The sequence below is a fragment of the Phocoena sinus genome, chromosome 13 (assembly GCF_008692025.1).
Source record: "Phocoena sinus isolate mPhoSin1 chromosome 13, mPhoSin1.pri, whole genome shotgun sequence".
Classification (NCBI taxonomy): domain Eukaryota; kingdom Metazoa; phylum Chordata; class Mammalia; order Artiodactyla; family Phocoenidae; genus Phocoena; species Phocoena sinus.
In genome coordinates, this window is record NC_045775.1 from 74,979,138 (window position 1) to 74,999,747 (window position 20,610).

The 20,610-nt window shown below is 39.4% G+C and overlaps 1 pseudogene; it reads left to right on the forward strand.

Annotated features, from left to right (window-relative positions):
* Window positions 1-19,412, forward strand: part of LOC116764052 — a 45,022-nt pseudogene extending 25,610 nt beyond the window's left edge.
* The last annotated feature ends 1,198 nt before the right edge of the window (window positions 19,413-20,610 follow it).

Below are 20,610 nucleotides of genomic sequence, written 5' to 3' on the forward strand. Positions count from 1 at the left end.
CAGATGTGAGAAGGACTCTATGGCCATTACAGATTTGAAGGACAGAGCCATGAGAGTGATATGAATGGTCTCTAAGAAATGAGGGTAAACTCCAGCTGACAGCCAGCAAAGAAACAGGAACTTCAGGACTACAACTGCAAGGAGCTGATTTTACCAGCAATCTGATAGAACATGTAAGTGGATCCTTCCCTGGGCCTCCAGACAAGAACCCAGCCCAGCCAACACCTTGACTTTAGCACCTCATAAGACCATAAGCAGAGAACCCAGTCAGGAGCTCCTCGACTGCTGAGCTACAGAACTCTGAAATAATGAATAGGCATTCTTTTTAGTCCCTAAGTTTTTAGTAATTTGATACAAGCAATAGTTAATTAATTCAAGGAGCCATCATTCCCCATCAGAAAGGAACACAACAGTTCTTAAATTACAGACTTTTCCTAAACATCCCTAAGGAAGAGCTGACTCTGGTCAATATTATAATGTAGGTGAGTTTGTTGTACCCCGAGCTTTCCTTTTTGGCCCCCACTTTCCCATTTTTGGTGATTCTCATGCTGTTCTATATCCTTCCCCTAATTAGAGGTTTCAGTCAGGTTAAACTGTAAACAACTTAGCATAACCCTTCCAGGGAATTTGTGCTTTAACTGGAATCAAAGTTAAGCTAAAAGATTGCAGTTTAAGAGTAGGATAGCAGCTGTCATTTTCCCAGGCACCCTTAAAATCACAAAATCTTGACAGGCCCTAAATATATGAGTGACATAGGCAAATGACAAATTAAGAAGAAATAAGTTTCAACCTGGCAGTGATAATAGAGTAACAATAAGAATCTAGGCACACCATATCCCAAGATCAGTTTTCAGCATCTTAGATGTCAGCTATGTCAAATGTTAACTTTAAATGTTTTTAAGTAAAATATACAGAGAGCCAAATGAGGGAGGCAAAATTCATGAAAAAAATAGACTTTTAATTAGATTCTTCTCATTCAATAGACTATTCACCCTATTTCACCCTATAACTTCACTGATTTTTCTTTTAGAAAAGGAAAAAAAAACCCCAAATATCAAAAATACTTTTGACTTAATTAAAAGGAAATATCAAACTGCTGAGAAAACTATGCCTAAAGGGAGGATTGATTTTTTCCCCTAGTCTATAACAAATGTATTAACACTAACTCAGTGAAAGATTCCAAGAAAGATACACATTCTGGAAACTTCATGATGTTCATTGGAGTCTACTTCCCAGTGTCATGGGCTCAATTGCATCTCCCCAAAATATATATGTTGAAGTCTTAATCCCCAGAACCTCAGAATGTGAAAATGTTTGCAAGTAGCGTTGTTAAAGAGGTGATTAAAGTTAAATGAGGTCATTGGGTGGAACATAATCCAATATGGCTGCAGTTCTTATAAGAAGAGGAGATTAGGACATAGACACACACAAAGGGAAGACCATGTGAAGACACAGGAAGAAGCTGGCCATCTACAAGCCAAGGAGAGAGACCTAAGAGAAAATCAACACAACCAACACTTGGATTTTGGAATTCTAGCCTCCAGGATCATGAGAAAATAAATTTCTGTTGTTTAAACCACAAAGTTTGTGGTACTTTATGGTAGCCCTAGCATATTAATACAAGTAGTATTCCAGACACGTATATATTATCTCTCTTACCTTGAAAAATGTCTCCAGATGTTTACATAGTATCAGAAAGAAAAAGAATGTTGTACAACACCTATTTCATTAATTAATTTACTCTTTAATTCAACACATATATATTAAGCACCACAGTATGCTCATGTCAGTACACTGTGAGGTATCTCTGTTAGGTAGGAAGACAGAGAAATATAAAGCCAGTCTCCAGGACTACTCCATTTTCAAAGTTTTGAAGTGGGCCCTTTCCTCCCTCCTCTTCCACCTCTCTGAGCCCTCACTCTCATCCACAGGGGTTCAGATACAGGTGTGGTCCACATGGATGGGCTGCATGGCCTTTGGGGAAGAGCATGCAGCCACTCAGGGGCAGGTTCTTGGTGGAGGAAAGCAGGGAGGCCACCCATGGCACCCCTGCCTCACTGAGGACATTCAGGAACCCAGTCACCTGGTCACCGTGCACCAGGAACAGCACATACTTGAATGAGAACTCCCTCCCACCAATGGAGATATGCTAAAACCTACAAGCTGGCTTAAAGACTTTAACAAAATAAGAAACCATGTGCCTGACAGGGTCTTGGTGCTCCAGCCAGGTGTCAGGCCTGAGCATCTGAGGTGGGAGAGCTGAGCTCAAATCACTGGACAACTACAGACTTCCTGGCCCCATCTACTGTCATTTGGTGAAAGCTCACTGAGAGATCTGCATCTCAGTGCTAAGACCTAGCTCCACCCAATGACCAGCAAGTTCCAGTGCTGCATGCCCAATACCAAACAACTAGCAGACAGGAACACAATGCCACACATTAGCAGAGAGGATGCCTAAAATAATACTAAGTTCACAGACATCCCAAAACACACCACAAGACACAGGCCTGCCCACTAGAAAGACAAGATCCAGCCTCACCCACAAGAGCACAGGCACAAGTCCCCTCCACCAGGAAGCCTACTCAACTCACTGAACCAACCTCACCCACTGGGGCAGACACCAAAAACAATGGTAACTACAAACCTGCAGCCTGAACAAAGGAAATACCAAATACAGTGAGTTAAACAAAATGAGAAGACAGAGAAATATGCAGCAGATGAAGGAACAAGGGAAAAACAACCAGACCATACAACTGAAGAGTAAATAGGCAGTCTAACTGAAAAAGAATTCTGAGAAATGGTAGTAAAGATGATCCAAAATCTTGGAAATAGAATGGAGAAACTACAAGAAAAGTTTAACAAGGACCTAGAAGAACTAAGGAGCAAACAAACAATGATGAACAACACAATAAATGAAATTTAAAATTCTCTAGATGGAATCAATAGCAGAATATCCAAGGCAGAAGAACGGATAAGTGACCTGGAAGATACAATAGTGGAAATAACTACTGTAGAGCAGAATAAAGAAAAAAGAATGAAAAGAATTGAGGACAGTCACAGTGACTTCTGGGATGACAGTTAATGCACCAACTTTCAAATTATATGGGTCCCAGAAGAAGAAAAGAAAAAGAAAGGGTCTGAGAAAATATTTGAAAAGACTATAGTTAAAAACTTCCCTAACATGGAAAAGGAAATAGTCAATCAAATCCAGAAAGCACAGAGAGTCACATAAAAGTTAAATCCAAGGAGAAGCATGACAAGGCGCTTACTAATTAAACTATCAAAAATTAAATACAAAGAAAAAGTATTAAAAGCAATAAGGGAAAAGCAAAAAATAACACACACTGGAATCTCCATAAGGTTAACAGCTGATCTTTCATCAGAAATTCTGAAAGCCAAGGGAGTGGCAGGACATACTTAAGGGAGTGGCAGGACTTACTTAAAGTGATGAAAGGGAAAAACCTACAACCAAGATTATTCTACTCAGCACAAGGATCTCATTCAGTTGCGACGGAGAAATTAAAACTTTTACAGAGAAGCAAAAGCTAAGAGAATGCAGCACAACCAAACCAGCTCTACAACAAATGCTAAAGGAAGTTCTCTAGGCAGTAAACACAAGAGAAGGAAAAGACCTACAATAACAAACAGAAAACAATTAAGATAATTGTAATAGGGACATACATATCGATAATTACCTTAAATGTAAATTAATTAAATGCTCTGAACAAAAGACATGGACTGGCTGAATGGATACAAAAAATGACCCGTATATATGCTGTCTACAGGAGGCCCACTTCAGACCTACAGACACATACTGAAAGTGAGGAGATGGAAAAAGATATTCCATGCAAATGGAAATCAAAAGAAAGCTGGAGTAGCAATTCTCATATCAAACAAAATAGACTTTAAAATAAAGACTATTACAGAGACAAAGAAGGACACTACATAATGATCAAGGGATCAATCCAAGAAGATATAACAATGGTAAGTATTTATGCACCCAACATAGGAATATCTGAAAACATAAGGCAAAGGCTAACAGCCATAAATGGAGAAATCAACAGTAATACAATAAGAGTAGGGGATTGTAACACCCCACTTTCACCAATGGACAGATCATCCAAAATGAAAATATATAAGGAAACACAAGCTTTAAATGGTACATTAAACAAAATGAACTTAATATTTATAGGGCATTCCATCCAAAAACAACAGGATACACTTTCTTCTCAAGTGCTCAGGAACATTCTCCAGGATAGATCATATCTTGGGTCACAAATCAAGCCTTGGTAAATTTAAGAAAATTGAAATCATATCAAGTATCTTTTCCAACCACAAAGCTATAAGATTAGGTATCAATTACAGGGGAAAAAAACCTGTAAAAATTACAAACACATAGAGGCTAAACAATACACTACTAAATAACCAAGAGGTCACTGAAGAAATCAAGGAGGAAATCAAAAAATACCTAGAAACAAATAACAATGAAAACATGCTGACCCAAAACCTATGGGTTGCAGCAAAAGGACCTCTAAGAGGGGAGTTTGTAGCAATATAATCTACTTCAAGGAACAAGAAAAATCTCAAATAAACAACCTAACCTTACACCTAAAGCAATTAGAGAAAGAACAGCAACAACAAAAAAAACCCCACAACATTAGCAGAAGGAAAGAAATCATAAAAATCAGATCAGAAATAAATGAGAAAGAAAAGAAGGAAACGGTAGCAAAGATCAATAAAACTAAAAGCTGGTTCTTTGAAGAGATAAACAAAATTGATAAACATTTAGCCAGTAAAAGGGGAGAAGACTCAAGTCAACAGAATTAGAAATGAAAAAGGAGGAGTAACAACTGACACTGCAGAAATACATAGGATCATGAGAGATTACTACAAGCAACTCTATGTCAATAAAATGGACAACCTGGAAGAAATGGACAAATGCTTAGAAAAACACAACATTCCAATACTGACCCAGGAAGAAATAGAAAATATAGACAGACAAATCACAATCACTGAAATTGAAACTGTGATTAAAAATCTTCCAACAAACAAAAGCCCAGGACCAGATGGCTTCACAGGCTAATTCTATCAAACATTTAGAGAAGAGTTAACACCTATAGTTCTCAAAATCTTCCAAAATATAGCAGAGAGAGGAACACTCCCAAACTCATTCTACAAGGCCACCATCACCGTGACACCAAAACCAGAAAAAAAGTGCTACAAAAAAAGAACACTACAGGCTGATATCACTGATGAACATAGATGGAAAAATCTTCAACAAAATACTAACAAACAGAATCCACCAGCACATGAGAAGGGTCATACACCATGATCAAGTGTGGTTTGTCCCAGGAATGCAAGGATTCTTCAATATACACAAATCATTGTGATACACCATGTAAACAAATTGAAGGATAAAAATCTTATGATCATCTCAATAGATGCAGAAAAAGCTTGTAACAAAATTCAACACTTAATTATGAAAAATACCCTCCAGAAAGTAGGCATAGAGGGAACATATACCTCAACATAATAAAGGCCATATATGACAAACCCAGAGCCAACATCGTTCTCAATGGTGAAAACCTGAAACCATTTCCACTAAGATCAGGAACGAGACAAGGTTGCCCATCTCACTACTATTCAAAATAGTTTTGGAAGTTTTAGCCACAGCAATCAGAGAAGAAAAAGAAATAAAAGGAATCCAAATCGGAAAAGAAGAAGTAAAGCTGTCACTGTTTGCAGATGATGGGATACTATACATAGGGAATCCTAAAGATGCTACCAGAACACTACTAGAACTAATCAGTGAATTTAGTAAAGTAGCAGGATATAAAATTAAAGCACAGAAATCTATGGCATACCTATACCCTAATGTTGAAAAATCTGAAAGAGAAATTAAGGAAACATTCCTATTTACCATTGCAAATAAAGAATAGAATACCTAGGAATAAACCTACCTAAGGAGACAAAAGACCTGTATGCAGAAAACTACAAGACACTGATGAAAGAAATTAAAGATGATACAAACAGATGGAGAGATATACCATGTTCTTGGATTGGACGAATCAACATTGTGAATATGAGTATACTACCCAAAACAATCTACAGATTCAGTGCAATCCCTATCAAACTACGGCTGGCATTTTTCACAGAGCTAGAACAAAAGATCCCACAATATGTATGGAAACACAAAAGACCCTGAATAGCCAAGACTATCTTGAGAAAGAAAGATGGAGCTGGAGGAATCAGGCTCCCTGACTTCAGACTATACTACAAAGCTACAGTAATCAAGACACTATGGTACCAGCACAAAAACAGAAATATAGATCAATGGAACAGGATAGAAAGCCCAGAGATAAACCCATGCACCTATGGTCACCTTATTTTTGATAAAGGAGTCAAGAATATACAATGGAGAAAAGACAGCCTCTTCAATAAGTGGTGCTGGGAAAACTGGACAGCTACATGGAAAAGAATGAAGTTAGAACACTCCCTAACACTGTATACAAAAATAAACTCAGAATGCATTAAACACCTAAATGTAAGGCCAGCTACTATAAAACTCTTAGAGGAAAACATAGGCAGAACACTCTATGACATAAATCACAGCAAGATCCTTTTTGATCCACCTCCCAGAGTAATGGAAATAAAAATGAACAAATGGGACCTAATGAAATTTAAAAGCTTTTGCACAGCAAAAGAAGCCATAAACAAGATGAAAAGACAACCCTCAGAATGAGAGAAAATATTTGCAAATGAAGTGACTGACAAAGGATTAATCTCCAAAATATACAAGCAGCTCATGCAGCTCAATATCACAAAAACAAACACTCCAACCCAAAAATAAGCAGAAGATCTAAATAGTCATTTCTCCAATGAAGATATACAGATTTCCAACAAACCCATGAAAGGATGCTCAACATCACTAATCATTAGAGAAATGCAAATTAAAACTACAATAAGGTATCACCTCACACCAGTCAGAATGGCCATCATCAAAAAATCTATAAACAATAAATGCCGGAGAGGGTGTGGAGAAAAGGGAACCCTCTTGCACTGTTGTTGGGAATGTAAATTGATACAGCCACTATGGAGAACAGTATGGAGGTTCCTTAAAAAACTAAAAATAGAACTACCGTATGACCCAGCAATCCCACTACTGGGCATATACCCTGAGAAGACCATAATTCAAAAAGAGTCATGTACCAAAATGTTCATTACAGCTCTATTTATAATAGCCAGGACATGGAAGCAAACTAAGTGTCCATTGACAGATGAATGGATAAAGAATATGTGGCACATATATACAGTGGAATATTACTCAACCATAAAAAGAAACGAAACTGAGTTATCTGTAGTGAGGTGTATGGACATAGAATCTGTCATACAGAGTGAAGTAAGTCAGAAGGAGAAGAATATATACGTATGCTAACACATATATATGGAATCTAAGAAAAAAAAAAGAAAAATTGTCCTGAAGAACCTAGGGGCAGGACAGGAATAAAGATGAAGCTGTAGAGAATGGACTTGAGGACACGGGGAGGAGGAAGGGTAAGCTGGGACAAAGTGAGTGAGTGGCATGGTCATATATACACTACCAAATGTAAAATAGATAGCTAGTAGGAAGCAACCATATAGCACAGGGAGATCAGCTCGGTGCTTTGTGACCACCTAGAGAGGTGGTATAGGGAAGGTGGGAGGGACTCACAAGAGGGAGGAGATATGCAGATATATGTATATGTATAGCTGATTCACTTTGTTATACAGCAGAAACAAACACAACATTGTAAAACAATTATACTCCAATAAAGATGTTAAAATAAATAAATAAAACCAGTCTCCATCCTCAAAGTCTTTACAACCCAAAGGGTTGTGAAGACTCAGAAAGACCTATTTTCAAGCCTTAATATATCCAGATGAGCTTGAATGGGTGACTTAAACTCTCTAAGCCTCAGATTCCTCATTTATAAAACAGGACAACCAGCAAAGAGCAGTACTATGAAGATAAATCAGATAATTTATACAATACACTCAGTATAGTGTCAGATACATATTAAGGGCTAAAGCAATATTAATTCATGTTAGTGTAATAATTATTTTATTAATGAGAAGTATATACCCAGGACCAAAAGGAGTGGTCCAGGAATGGGAGACATTAATATGGGCTTGAGTCATGTGACCATTCACAAAGGGAAGGTACAGCTTAGAAAGGAGTTATTCCAACCCTTTACATGAGCACAGGGTCAGAAAAGGACAGCAAAGAGAATCGGGTTGGAGAGCAGAGGACTCAGGCAGGGAGGAGGCACTGGAAGCTAACATTTGGAGCAGGCTGGAACTTGGTGGTTCTCGGGCTCCTATCAGCTTTAGCACAGGGTCCCCTGAACTAGAGTGTTTCTTCTGTTATGTCTTTTTCAATATTTTTATGAGATCCTGGCCTCGTGCATCAACCATATGGATGATGTTAGGCGGAAAAGAAACTTAATCTCCTATAATTCAGTTTCAAATATATCTTAATAGGCTAGAGTGATGAGCTGAATCTTACAAGATGTCATTTTTACAAAGATGAATATAAATTCCTACACTTATGTCTAAACAGCCAACTGCACAAAGTACCTGTGGTATGAATACGGCCCAGGAGAAAAGGAGACTAAGGAGAAACTAAGGAGAAAAGAAAACTAAGGAGAAACTAAGGAGAAAAGACCCAGAAGTTTTAGGAGACAAAAAATCTTAGTGGGTTGTGGCTGCCATCTTCAATGACACCAATAGAACCTGGGAAATAATTGTTTTATTTTTAGTTAACATTTATTTGATCACATCTGATGTATTGTCTTTAAATTTGAGCATCACATTTCAACAAGGAAATCAACAAATTAGAACATCCTACTCAGAAACAGATAATTAGAGCTGAAGGAACATCCATTTGTATGTGTATAGGAAGAAAAGGTAAAGAAGGCCAAATGTAAACTGGATATGTGAGACTGAACCGGACAGAAAAAAAACTGGGAAAAAACGGTTAGGAATCAGAGGTGTATAAAGTATGCTCTGAGGACTCTGAGTAACTTAGTCTAGTTGGAGTAGATATATAAAAAGCAATTATATCTCTTTTTTTCCTCTTCTTTGGATATGCAATGCTTTATACCTCTACACTGGAAGATAAGTTTTTACCCCACCTCTAGCCCCACTGAACCCACAAAGTAGCTAACAATTTATAAACCAACACAGGAGGCAGCTCACTTAGTAATGGAAACACGGGGGGAGAATAATTTTTGTTCTGTGAAAGGAAGATTCATTGTATTATCTTGTACGCCCTAAGTTACGCTTTTGTACTGGAACCCCATCCCCTCAGATGGGCTGGTAATGGAAAAAAACACTTTCTGGAAATCTCAGCTCTGCCCCTTTCTCACCGAGTTTCTTCCCAATCAGGTGAAGTGTGGTAAGACCTCTTACCCTGATTTGCTGATGCCAGTGAATGACCCAAGATTGTACTGTAAGATCGAGATTGTCAGCAAGGACCTGTGATTTTTCCAATCTCCTTTTCCCTTTTACCAGCCACTTCTTTCCACCACCACCACTACCAACAGAAGCAAACACAAAGTGTGTTGCAGACACTTTCTTCAGTTCTCCAGAGCCCCATTTGTGGTGATATACCTTCCTAGGTAGGCCTTGGACCTTTCCTAGTTCCTGTCCCTCTGTCAGAAGTGACCTGTCTTACTAAAAGAAACCTACAAAAGAATGAATTTTCTAAACTAATTTGTGACCAAGGTTGTTATGGCCAAATAATGGTTTGATGTATTCTTCACCTTAGTTTCATCTAAGATGGAAGGGCCTTTTATCCAGAACTCAAAGTTGGGAAGCTCTCTTCCAACCCCCCAACTGAAACGCATACCTTAAGTCTGCACTCAGGTTGTTTGGGCCCTTGGGTTTCTGGGAACACAAAGGGTAGAAGCTTTTCTACTGGTGTTCAAATCATCGTGAGAAATAGGCCTCTCATACTGCTGTGGCTTTAGACAAGAGTAGAATAATAACACACATGGTGGAAGCTATAAACTCTGAGCTAAAACTTCTCAGGAAATGTTCACCTGCTTTAATCAGGCCACACCAAAAAGAAAATAAAGATCACCGTCTAAACAGATAAACAAGAATGACAAACTAAGGAGCTAAAGGGTGCTAAACACCGAGGCTATTTTTGCAAAGCTCATAAGCTCACCTTACGGAACAAAGCCCATCAAAACAGATGACACCCATATACACCCCCACATAAAGAAGCAGAAAACCAAGATTAAGCCAAGACTGCAAATGTGCACTTAGGGACCCCTGGGTTTCATGATAGGCAGTAGTCAGACTGGTATCCCCAGCTGCCTACAAGGAAGAGGCATATTTGGGGCTAAGTCAAAAAGTCAGTCCAGACTTTACCTTTCCTTCCAATGAGAAAGAAACTCTGCAACAAATGTTGAATATTTACCCCAATTCCTGCCTTGCTCCTTTTCTGAGTGTGACTTTGTATATAAAAGGACTCTGAAGTCCAAAGACTGAGGAGATCTAGGAGGATGCTAATTGGATAACATGCCCATAAAGGGCACTTGAAGGATTCTTCCAGCATCCCCTGGAGCATTCTGATAGGGATACGGGAAAGGGACAAAGTAGGTGATTAAATAGTTAATTCCACTAAGGAATTGTAAGTAAATAAAAGAGTATGGGAGACCCCTGTAAGTTAATGATCATCCAAGAAAGCAGGCTTTCTTTGCAACAAAACCATACAACAGAAGCATGAGACATGCCCCAAAACAATAAAACAATGGTAAAATGAGACCCACATCCTGCCCAGTGAGGTCAGTAAGTTAATGATTCCTAGGACACGCTCCTCTGCACACACTAAAAACAAAATTATAGGAAAGGGTGACATTATATTGAAAGCTGAGATGATTTACCATATTTTGTTACCAAAATATGTTACCATTTATTTTGCTCATTTCCATTGTACCATGACAGTCCCGGCTTGACCATGCAGAGATAAGAAAACACCTCAGCAGACATGGAGGAGGAACTGATGATGGAAGCTCGACGTCTACTCAAGAATGAGGAAGAATGTGGTCTTCTCCCCCTCCCCACTTTTCCTTTGATTATAAAACTGTAGCCCACTAGGTTCTTGGGTGTGGCACCCTCTCGTCTGCCCACTTGTAAGGCTCACAAGCATCCTGTTCTAATAAATCACTTCTTATCTGTCACTTTGCCTCTAGCTGAATTCCTTCTACACTGAGACATAAAGAACCAGAGCTCCTCAGAACACCCCCACACCCGAGATACCACCTAGCGATTTCAATGCTACAGTTGTTGGAAGGAATTAGAGGCCAGTCCCATATACCCTTCCTGAAAATACTGGCCTTCAGCCTTCCCCTCAGTTCCATCCCTCAGATCCCTGATATAACAACACACAAACACCTTTCCTCCAACAACATACAAAATAGCAACCAGGAAACACACCACCTCCGACCTCAGCAATACAACACTACAGCCAACAAAAGTGACTGACACTTAGGAGCACTTACTATGTGCCAGACACCATTCTGCTCATGTGAAATGTAACATCTCATTTAAACTCATTTTTAAAAGATGTACTTGGCAGGTGAGGGAACTGAGACACCCAAAGTTTAAAGGGCCTTGCCCACGTCAAATGACTGACTAATGGAAGAGCCAGCCCTACTTTAACTAATAAGCTCTACGGGCTCCTGATAGCTATACAAGCTGATCCCAGTATTAACCTGCCCTGAAAACTTCTTTCTTGAAGCCACACTTCCTCTATCCAATATTCCACTTTCTCCCAATGTTCCCCTTCTCCCCCAATATCCTAGGACATTTCATTGAGCACTCCTGCTATTTATTGATGGTAAGTGATGCCCAGTTACCCCACAATCCTGGACCTCATCCTCAGATACATCAAAAAAGTACTGCTAATGCATTTGACCCCCAACCTCCCAGTTCCTATCCTCCTTGCTTGCACCAATCCCTACCTGCAGACTCAAGCCAACGTCACACCTTTTCCTCACTCATAATTGCCCCACCTCCAAGATTCCCATCTGGCAGCCTTCCCTCTGGATGACAAATATGTTTCCATTCACCATAGCTATTCCTGCTGTACATGCCCTTCCCATCACCATTCCTGCATATTGTACTTTGCTCACTTCCCACAGCCTATTGATCCCCTGCCAACTACACCATGGAGAGCCAACCTAAGAAGGCTTACATTCAGTCATGGTTCTCACTCTCTCCCCGTTCCTGTGCCTCAATTCCTCTTGCTCCTCTTACCCTTGTGCAATCACAGCATCTTTATTCCACCCTGTGCTTGCTCAATTAATTAAAATTTCCACTAATGCATTATTAATTGAGATATGGTGTCATCTATCACAAAGCAAATAAATATTTTTCAAATTTAACACACTATGCTAATACAGTTATGGTGAAATAGCACTTTCACATATTGCTGGTTGTGATAAAAAAATTAACACATTCTTCTGGAAGGTATATGTAAATCGAGTCCTTTTAAAGTCAAGACTATGTAAATTTGTGTCTAAATAATTTCCTATTAAAATTCATACCACTTTACTTGGTAATTTGGTTTCTATAAATCTATACTAAGTAAATAATTAGTCCCCCAAAGTCGTGTCCATGCCCCTCTAAACCTACCCAAATCTACACAGTTATCAAGACCCAGAGCAATTTCCTCCACCTCCGTGAAATTTTAAGGTCACAAAAAGCTGTCTCTTCTTTGAATAGCTAATGCACTCGGTGTCTCTGCTTCCCATGCCTGGCATTGCTGGCTATCAATTTATTCAGATTCAACAAGCTTTTATGCTACATACTCACAATGGACTGGGAGGTATATTAGCACTGGGGAGACAAAGGATAATATGATATGACTTATGACCTTGATAGATCAGCCCTTATCCTTCTCCCTAACCAAGCTGAGGTATCCTTGTAGGCAAGGACATTGGTTTACTTATTTTTTATATATGAAGAACCTAACATAAGACCTCACAAAAATGCAGCAGTTACTTAATAAACTTTTTCCTTAGAGATTCATTTAAGGATACAAAATGGTGTCCTCAATCCCAGAACCCTTATTCCAAAAGGTTCTATCATGGTAAACTGAGTAACATGGTAACATGGTAAACATGGTAAACATGAATCAACTGAGATTCTCTCAACTGTGGATAGTCTGGCTTTGACTGGTGAATATTTGGGGAAGAATTTAATTTTCAGGGTAAACAATGATCTATATTTCCTCTTACGTATGACACAAAAATAAGGTTCCACCCCCCAAAAAAATTTTACTTAGAAAATTATATTTCTACATACCTAGAATATAATTAAACCCCAAAGACAAATAGGCATACTCATCATTTATTAAAGGTCTATGACTATATTATCTACACTTTTCCTATGAGGCTATCAAACCTCAGAGAAGTTAACAGATGATAAAACTAGTAAGTAGTAGATCAAAAATTTATTCCCAGATCCCTTCCCATTGCACTATGCTATTTTCCTAATGTACATATGTATGTGTTTTAGAAATAGACATTCCTAGGGGAAGTTTTTTCTGTGTATCTCAAAATACCCAAATGCCACTAAAAGTAACTCAAAGATGAGAAACAGAAGACTTCCTGTTAGGAGGGTGCCCTTTCTTTTATCTCTAGCTCTGCCCACCTCCTCTCCCACCCCAACATTCACATCATATTAACTTTTTCTACTTCTCATTTTGACTGAGTTTTCCTTCTGAGGTCATTGTGCTTATTTTCACTTTACAAAAGGTCTATTCGTAGAAAGGATAAGCTAGGACAGAGGCTGGTGCATGGAGCATGAACCTTTCAAGGTACCTGGACTCTTTAAAGATGTCAATAGAAAAATAAGGTCCTAATAAGAAACAAAAGGCTCACTCAGATTAGGATAAAGACGACTGAACAAAGGAATTGTTTACAAATAAAATGTCTCTTTTGTAAATAAGTTTTTTTGGTAAACGGTTGTTACTTCTCCCAGATGTGAGGAGACAAGTAGAAGGAGAAGATGCAGGAAGGAGAGAAGTCCACCTTATGAGGAGCAGTAGAGTCAGCCCAAGATGACCTCATAGAGGGAGAGCCTGGAGAATAAATATCCTGACCTCACTCTCTTCCCTCCCTCTGATTTCCTGCCAGGGATCCCAACTGGCCAAATCCAATAGGATATCTCTTCCTGTGGGCACAGGAGACCACTGATATAATTCATGCAGGTCAGCCTCTGCAGGCAGAGAGCAGGGTAGGAAAGTACAGAGAGGTATGAAAAATGGATTAAGTGGAGTAAGAGATATCCAGCACAAATAGTGAGAGTCATCCTCAAAGATTTGTCAAGTATCACATCTTTCGCATGGAGGATAGAACTTTTAAATGCACAAAGTCGGTACTATGAAGGAATGTTAGACTCAAGATGAGAAATGTCTAAGATATAGGGTGTGCTAATAGAGTCCATACACATTTGGTTATGGATAGTTGGATATTAACAAGTATTATTATTATGTAATAATAATAATATTTGATTTTCTTATAATTAGAAATGTACAAAATACCCACCACAAGAACCAAAACATTGTCAACAATGGCATACACAAGAGTAACACATATTTTGTCATATTAGCATCTTGGAAGAGTTCATATTTTATTGGGAGATTTTGTAGTATATAGGGAATAGAAGCATGGACACAAATCATAGTGAGGACAGAGCACCAGATCTTGGAAGTAGAAGACCAACTGACTCCTGTGGGGCATCCACCCCCTAAATCTTTTAGAAGTCCCACTCCTTAATACCTCTGTATTACTAGCCTCTGGCGTATCTATCAGTTGAGCCCATCACAGTCTCATAGAAGGGAACCGCAAACATATACTTCAAGCCCTTTTCATCACAATCATGCTCGGCCTTTATTTTACCCTACTCCAAGCATCAGAATACTAGAAGCTCCATTCACAATCTCAGACGGAATCTACGGATCCACCTTCTCTGTGGCCACAGGCTTCCATGGACTACACGTCATCATCGGATCCACTTTCCTCATTATTTGTTTTATACGCCAAATAAAATTCCACTTCACATCAAGCCATCACTTCGGTTTCGAAGCCGCTGCTTGATACTGACATTTCGTAGACGTTGTATGACTATTTCTCTACGTATCTATCTATTGATGAGGTTCATAGTCCTTTTAGTATTAATAAGTACAACTGACTTCCAATCAGTTAGTTTCGGTGCACCCCGAAAAAGAACAATAAATCTCCTATTAACACTACTAACAAATACAACGCTAGCCTTACTACTCGTATTTATCGCTTTTTGACTCCCTCAACTAAACATATACGCAGAAAAAGCAAGCCCCTATGAATGCGGTTTCGACCCCGTAGGATCTGCTCGTCTACCTTTCTACATAAAATTCTTTCTAGTAGCAATTACCTTTCTTCTCTTTGATTTAGAAATCTCCCTCCTACTTCCCCTCCCCTGAGCAACCCAAACAAATAACCTAGGAACAATACTTACTATAACCTTATTCTTAATCTCCCTACTAGCAGCCAGTTTAGCCTACGAATGAACCCAAAAGGGCTTAGAATGAGACAAATATGGTACTTAGTTTAAAATAAAACAAGTGATTTCGACCCACTAGACTGTGATTCAAACTCACAAATACCAAGTTTCTCTAATCCATATAAACATCCTAATAGCCTTCACCATATCCCTTATGAGCCTATTAGTATACCGATCCCACCTAATATCCGCACTACTCTGCTTAGAGGGTATAATATTATCCCTGTTCATTCTAGCAGCTCTCACAATCCTAAACTCACACTTCACCCCAGCCAGCATGATTACCAATTATTCTCCTAGTATTCGCAGCCTGTGAAGCAGCCATCAGACTAGCCCTACTAGTCATAATCTCCAACACATACGGCACTGACTACGTACAAAATTTCAATCTCCTCCAATGCTAAAATTCATCATTCCTACCATCGTACTAATACATCTAACCTGATTATCAAAAAACAACTCTATCTGAATTAATACCACAACTCATAGCCTACCAATCAGCTTTACAAGCCTACTCCTCCTTAATCAACTCAACGACAACAGCCTCAATTACTCCCTAACATTCTTCTCCGACCCCCTCTCCACACCACTCCTAATCCTAACAATATGACTCCTTCCCTTAATACTAATAGCAAGCCGATCCCACCTTCTCAAAGAACCACTCGTCTGAAAAAAGCTTTACATTCCAGTACTGATTACATTACAAACACTCCTAATTATTACATTCGCCGCCACAGAACTAATCCTATTCTACCTCATATTTGAAGACACACTAATCCCCACTCTCATCATTATTACCCGCTGGGGTAACCAAACAGAACGACTCAATGCAGGACTCTACTTCCTATTTTACACACTAATAGGGCCCCTTCCCTTATTAGTAGCAATAACATACCTACAAAATACAACAGGATCTCTAAATTTTCTATTACTACAACACTGAACCCAACGGCTATCCACTTCCTGATCCGATATCCTCATATAACTAGCCTGTATAGTAGTTTTCCTAGTAAAAATACCCCTCTACGGACTACAGCTTTGACTACCCAAAGCACACGTAGAAGCCCCTATCACAGGTTCAATAGTCCTTGCAGCTGTACTACTAAAACTTGGAGGCTACGGCATACTACGATTTACATCAATTCTTAACCCTTTAACAGAACATATGGCCTACCCTTTCCTCATGCTTTCCTTGTGAGGAATAATCAAAACCAGCTCTATCTGTTTACGTCAAACAGACCTAAAGTCACTCATCGCATACTCTTCAGTCAGCCAGATAGCACTCGTTATCGCAGCCATCCTTATCCAACCCCCCTGAAGTTACATAGGAGCTACCGCTCTAATAATTGCCCATGGCCTCACAGCCTCTATACTCTTCTGCCTGGCAAACTCGAACTATGAACGAATCCATAGCCGAACCATAATCCTAGCACGGGGCCCACAAATCTTTCTCCCACTAATAGCCACCTGATGACTACTAGCAAGCCTAACAAACCTCGCTCTACCCGCCACCATCAACCGAATCGGAGAACTACTCGTGGTTATATCAGGCTTCTCATGATCAAACCTCACTATTATCCTAATAGGAACAAATATTGTAATTACAGCCCTCTACTCCCTATATATGCTAATCACAACACAATGCGGCAAACACACTCACCATATCAACAACCTCACCCCCTCAGGCACGTGAGAACATGCCTTAATAGCCCTACCCATCATTCCCCTATTACTTCTATCACTAAACCTCAAAATTATCCTAGGCCCCCTTTACTGTAAATATAATTTAAAGAAAACACTAGTTTGTGAAACAAGTAACAGAAGATCAAAGCTTCTTATCTACCAAAAACGTATTGCAAGAACTGCTAACTCATGCCCCCACACCTAACAATGTGGCTTTTTCAAACTTTGAAAGGATAACAGTTATCCATTGGTCTTAGGAACCAAAAAATTGGTGCAACTCCAAATAAAAGTAATAAACCTATTCATTTCCTCTGCTTTACTCACAGTACTAATATTAACTGCCCCAATCATAATATCCAACACAAACCTCTACAAAAGCAACAAGTACCAACACTATGTAATATTATCCTTTCCGCCTTCATCACTAGCCTAATCCCAACAATAATATTTCTTCACACAAACCAAGAAGCACTCATTTCAAACTGACACTGAATTACCATCCAAACCCTTAAACTAACACTTAGCTTCAAAATAGACTACTTTACACTCATATTTATACCCGTGGCACTGTTCATCATATGATCTATCATAGAATTCTTAATATGATATATGCACTCTGACCCCCACATCAACCAATTCTTCAAATACCTACTCATCTTCCTTATCACTATACTTATCCTCGTTACAGCTAATAATCTCTTTCAACTCTTCATTGGATGAGAAGGAGTAGGCATTATATCCTTCTTACTCATCGGCTGATGATTTGGACGGACAAACGCAAACACAGCGGCCCTTCAAGAAATCTTATACAATCGCATCGGAGATATCGGATTCCTCATGTCAATAGCATGATCTTTATTTAACCTAAATGCATGAGATTTGCAACAAATCTTCACACTCAACCAAAACTCCTCAAATCTTCCTCTTGTAGGACTTGTACTAGACGCAGCTGGAAAATCAGCCCAATTTGGACTTCACCCCTGACTCCCTTCAGCAATAGAAGGCCCCACCCCGGTCTCAGCCCTACTCCACTCAAGCACAATAGTTGTAGCACGGATTTTCCTACTTATCCGCTTCCACCCTCTAATAGAAAACAATAAACTCATTCAAACAATAACTCTTTCTCTAGGTGCCCTCACGACCTTATTCACAGCCATCTGTGCCCTCACCCAAAACGATATCAAAAAAATTATTGCTTTCTCCACCTCCAGCCAACTGGGCCTAATAATAGTAACAATTGGTCTCAACCAGCCTTACCTGGCATTTCTACACATTTGCACACACGCCTTCTTCAAGGCCATATTATTCTTATGCTCTGGCTCTATCATTCATAACCTAAACAACGAACAAGACATTCGAAAAATAGGAGGACCATACAAAGTCCTTCCCTTCACCACAACTGCCCTTATTATTGGCTGCCTCGCGCTAACAGGAATACCATTCCTCACCGGATTCTACTCTAAAGACCTCATGATCGAAGCCGCCACTTCGTCTTATACCAACGCCTGAGCCCTATTATTAACTCTAACCGCTACCTCCCTCACAGCTATTTATAGCACTCGCATTGTCTTCTTTACACTACTAGGACAACCTCACTTCCCTCCCTTCACGAACATTAATGAAAATAATCCCCTATTAATTAACCCTATCAAATGCCTATTAATCAGAAGTATCTTCGCTGGATTTATTCTGTCCAACAATATTCCTCCAATAACGACTCCTTTAATAACCATACCCTTGCACCTAAAACGAACAGCTCTCGCAATAACAACCTTAGGCTTTATTCTCGCATTCGAAATTAACATCTACACACAAAACTTAAAATACGTATACTCATCAAACTCCACTAAATTTTCCACTCTATTAGGATATTTCCCCACAATTATACATCGCCTACCCCCTCACCTAAACCTATTAATAAGCCAAAAACTAGCAACCTCCTTACTAGACCTAACCTGAATAGAAATCATCTTACCAAAAACTACAGCCTTTATTCAACTACAAGCCTTTATTCAAAGGCTTCCATACTAACCTCAAACCAACAAGGTCTTATCAAACTTTACTTTTTATCTTTCCTTATCACTATTACACTTGGTATACTCTTATTTAGTTACCCCGAGTACTCTCCATAATAACTACAACACCAATAAAAAATGACCAACCTGTAACAATAACCAATCAAGCGCCATAACTATGTAAAGCAGCAATTCCCATAGCTTCCTCACTACAAATCCCCAAATCTCCTGTACCATAAATAACCCAACCCCCCAACCCACTAAACTCAAACACAATATCCACCTTCTCACTCTCTAAAACATATAACGCTACTAAAAACTCTGCCACTAAACCTAAAAGAAACGCTCCCAACACAACTTTATTAGAAACACAAACCTCAGGGTATTGCTCAGTAGCCATAGCTGTCATGTAACCAAACACAACCAACATTCCCCCCAAATAAATCAAAAATACTATTAAACCTAAAAATGAACCACCAAAGCTAAAGACAATCCCACACCCAACACCACCACCCACAATCAACCCTAAGACCCCATTAATAGGCGAAGGCTTCGAAGAAACCCCCACAAGACTAATTACAAAAATAATGCTTATAATAAAAACAATGTGGGCTTCCCTGGTGGCGCAGTGGTTGAGAGTCCGCCTGCCAATGCAGGGGACACGGGTTTGTGCCCCGGTCTGGGAGGATCCCACATGCCGCGGAGCGGCTGAGCCCGTGAGCCATGGCCGCTGAGCCTGCGCTTCCGGAGCCTGTGCTCCACAACGGGAGAAGCCACAACAGTGAGAGGCCTGCATACCACAAAAAAAAAAAAAAAAAAAAAACAATGTATGTCATTATTATTCTCACATGGACTTCAACCATGACCAATGACATGAAAAATCATCGTTGTTATTCAACTACAAGAACATCAATGACCAACATTCGAAAAACACACCCACTAATAAAAACCCTCAATTACACGTTTATTGATCTCCCCACCCCGTCAAACATCTCTTCATGATGGAACTTTGGCTCCCTACTTGGCCACTGCCTAATCATACAAATCCTAACAGGCCTATTCCTAGCAATACACTACATACCAGACACAACAACTGCCTTCTCATCTGTCATGCATATCTGCCGAGACGTTAATTATGGCTGAATTATTCAATACTTACATGCAAACGGAGCTTCTATATTCTTCATCTGCCTTTATGCCCACGTAGGACATGGCCTATACTATGGTTCCCACGCCTTCCAAGAAACATGAAATATTGGAGTAATACTACTATTCACAGTTATAGCTCCCGCATTCGTAGGCTACTTCCTACCCT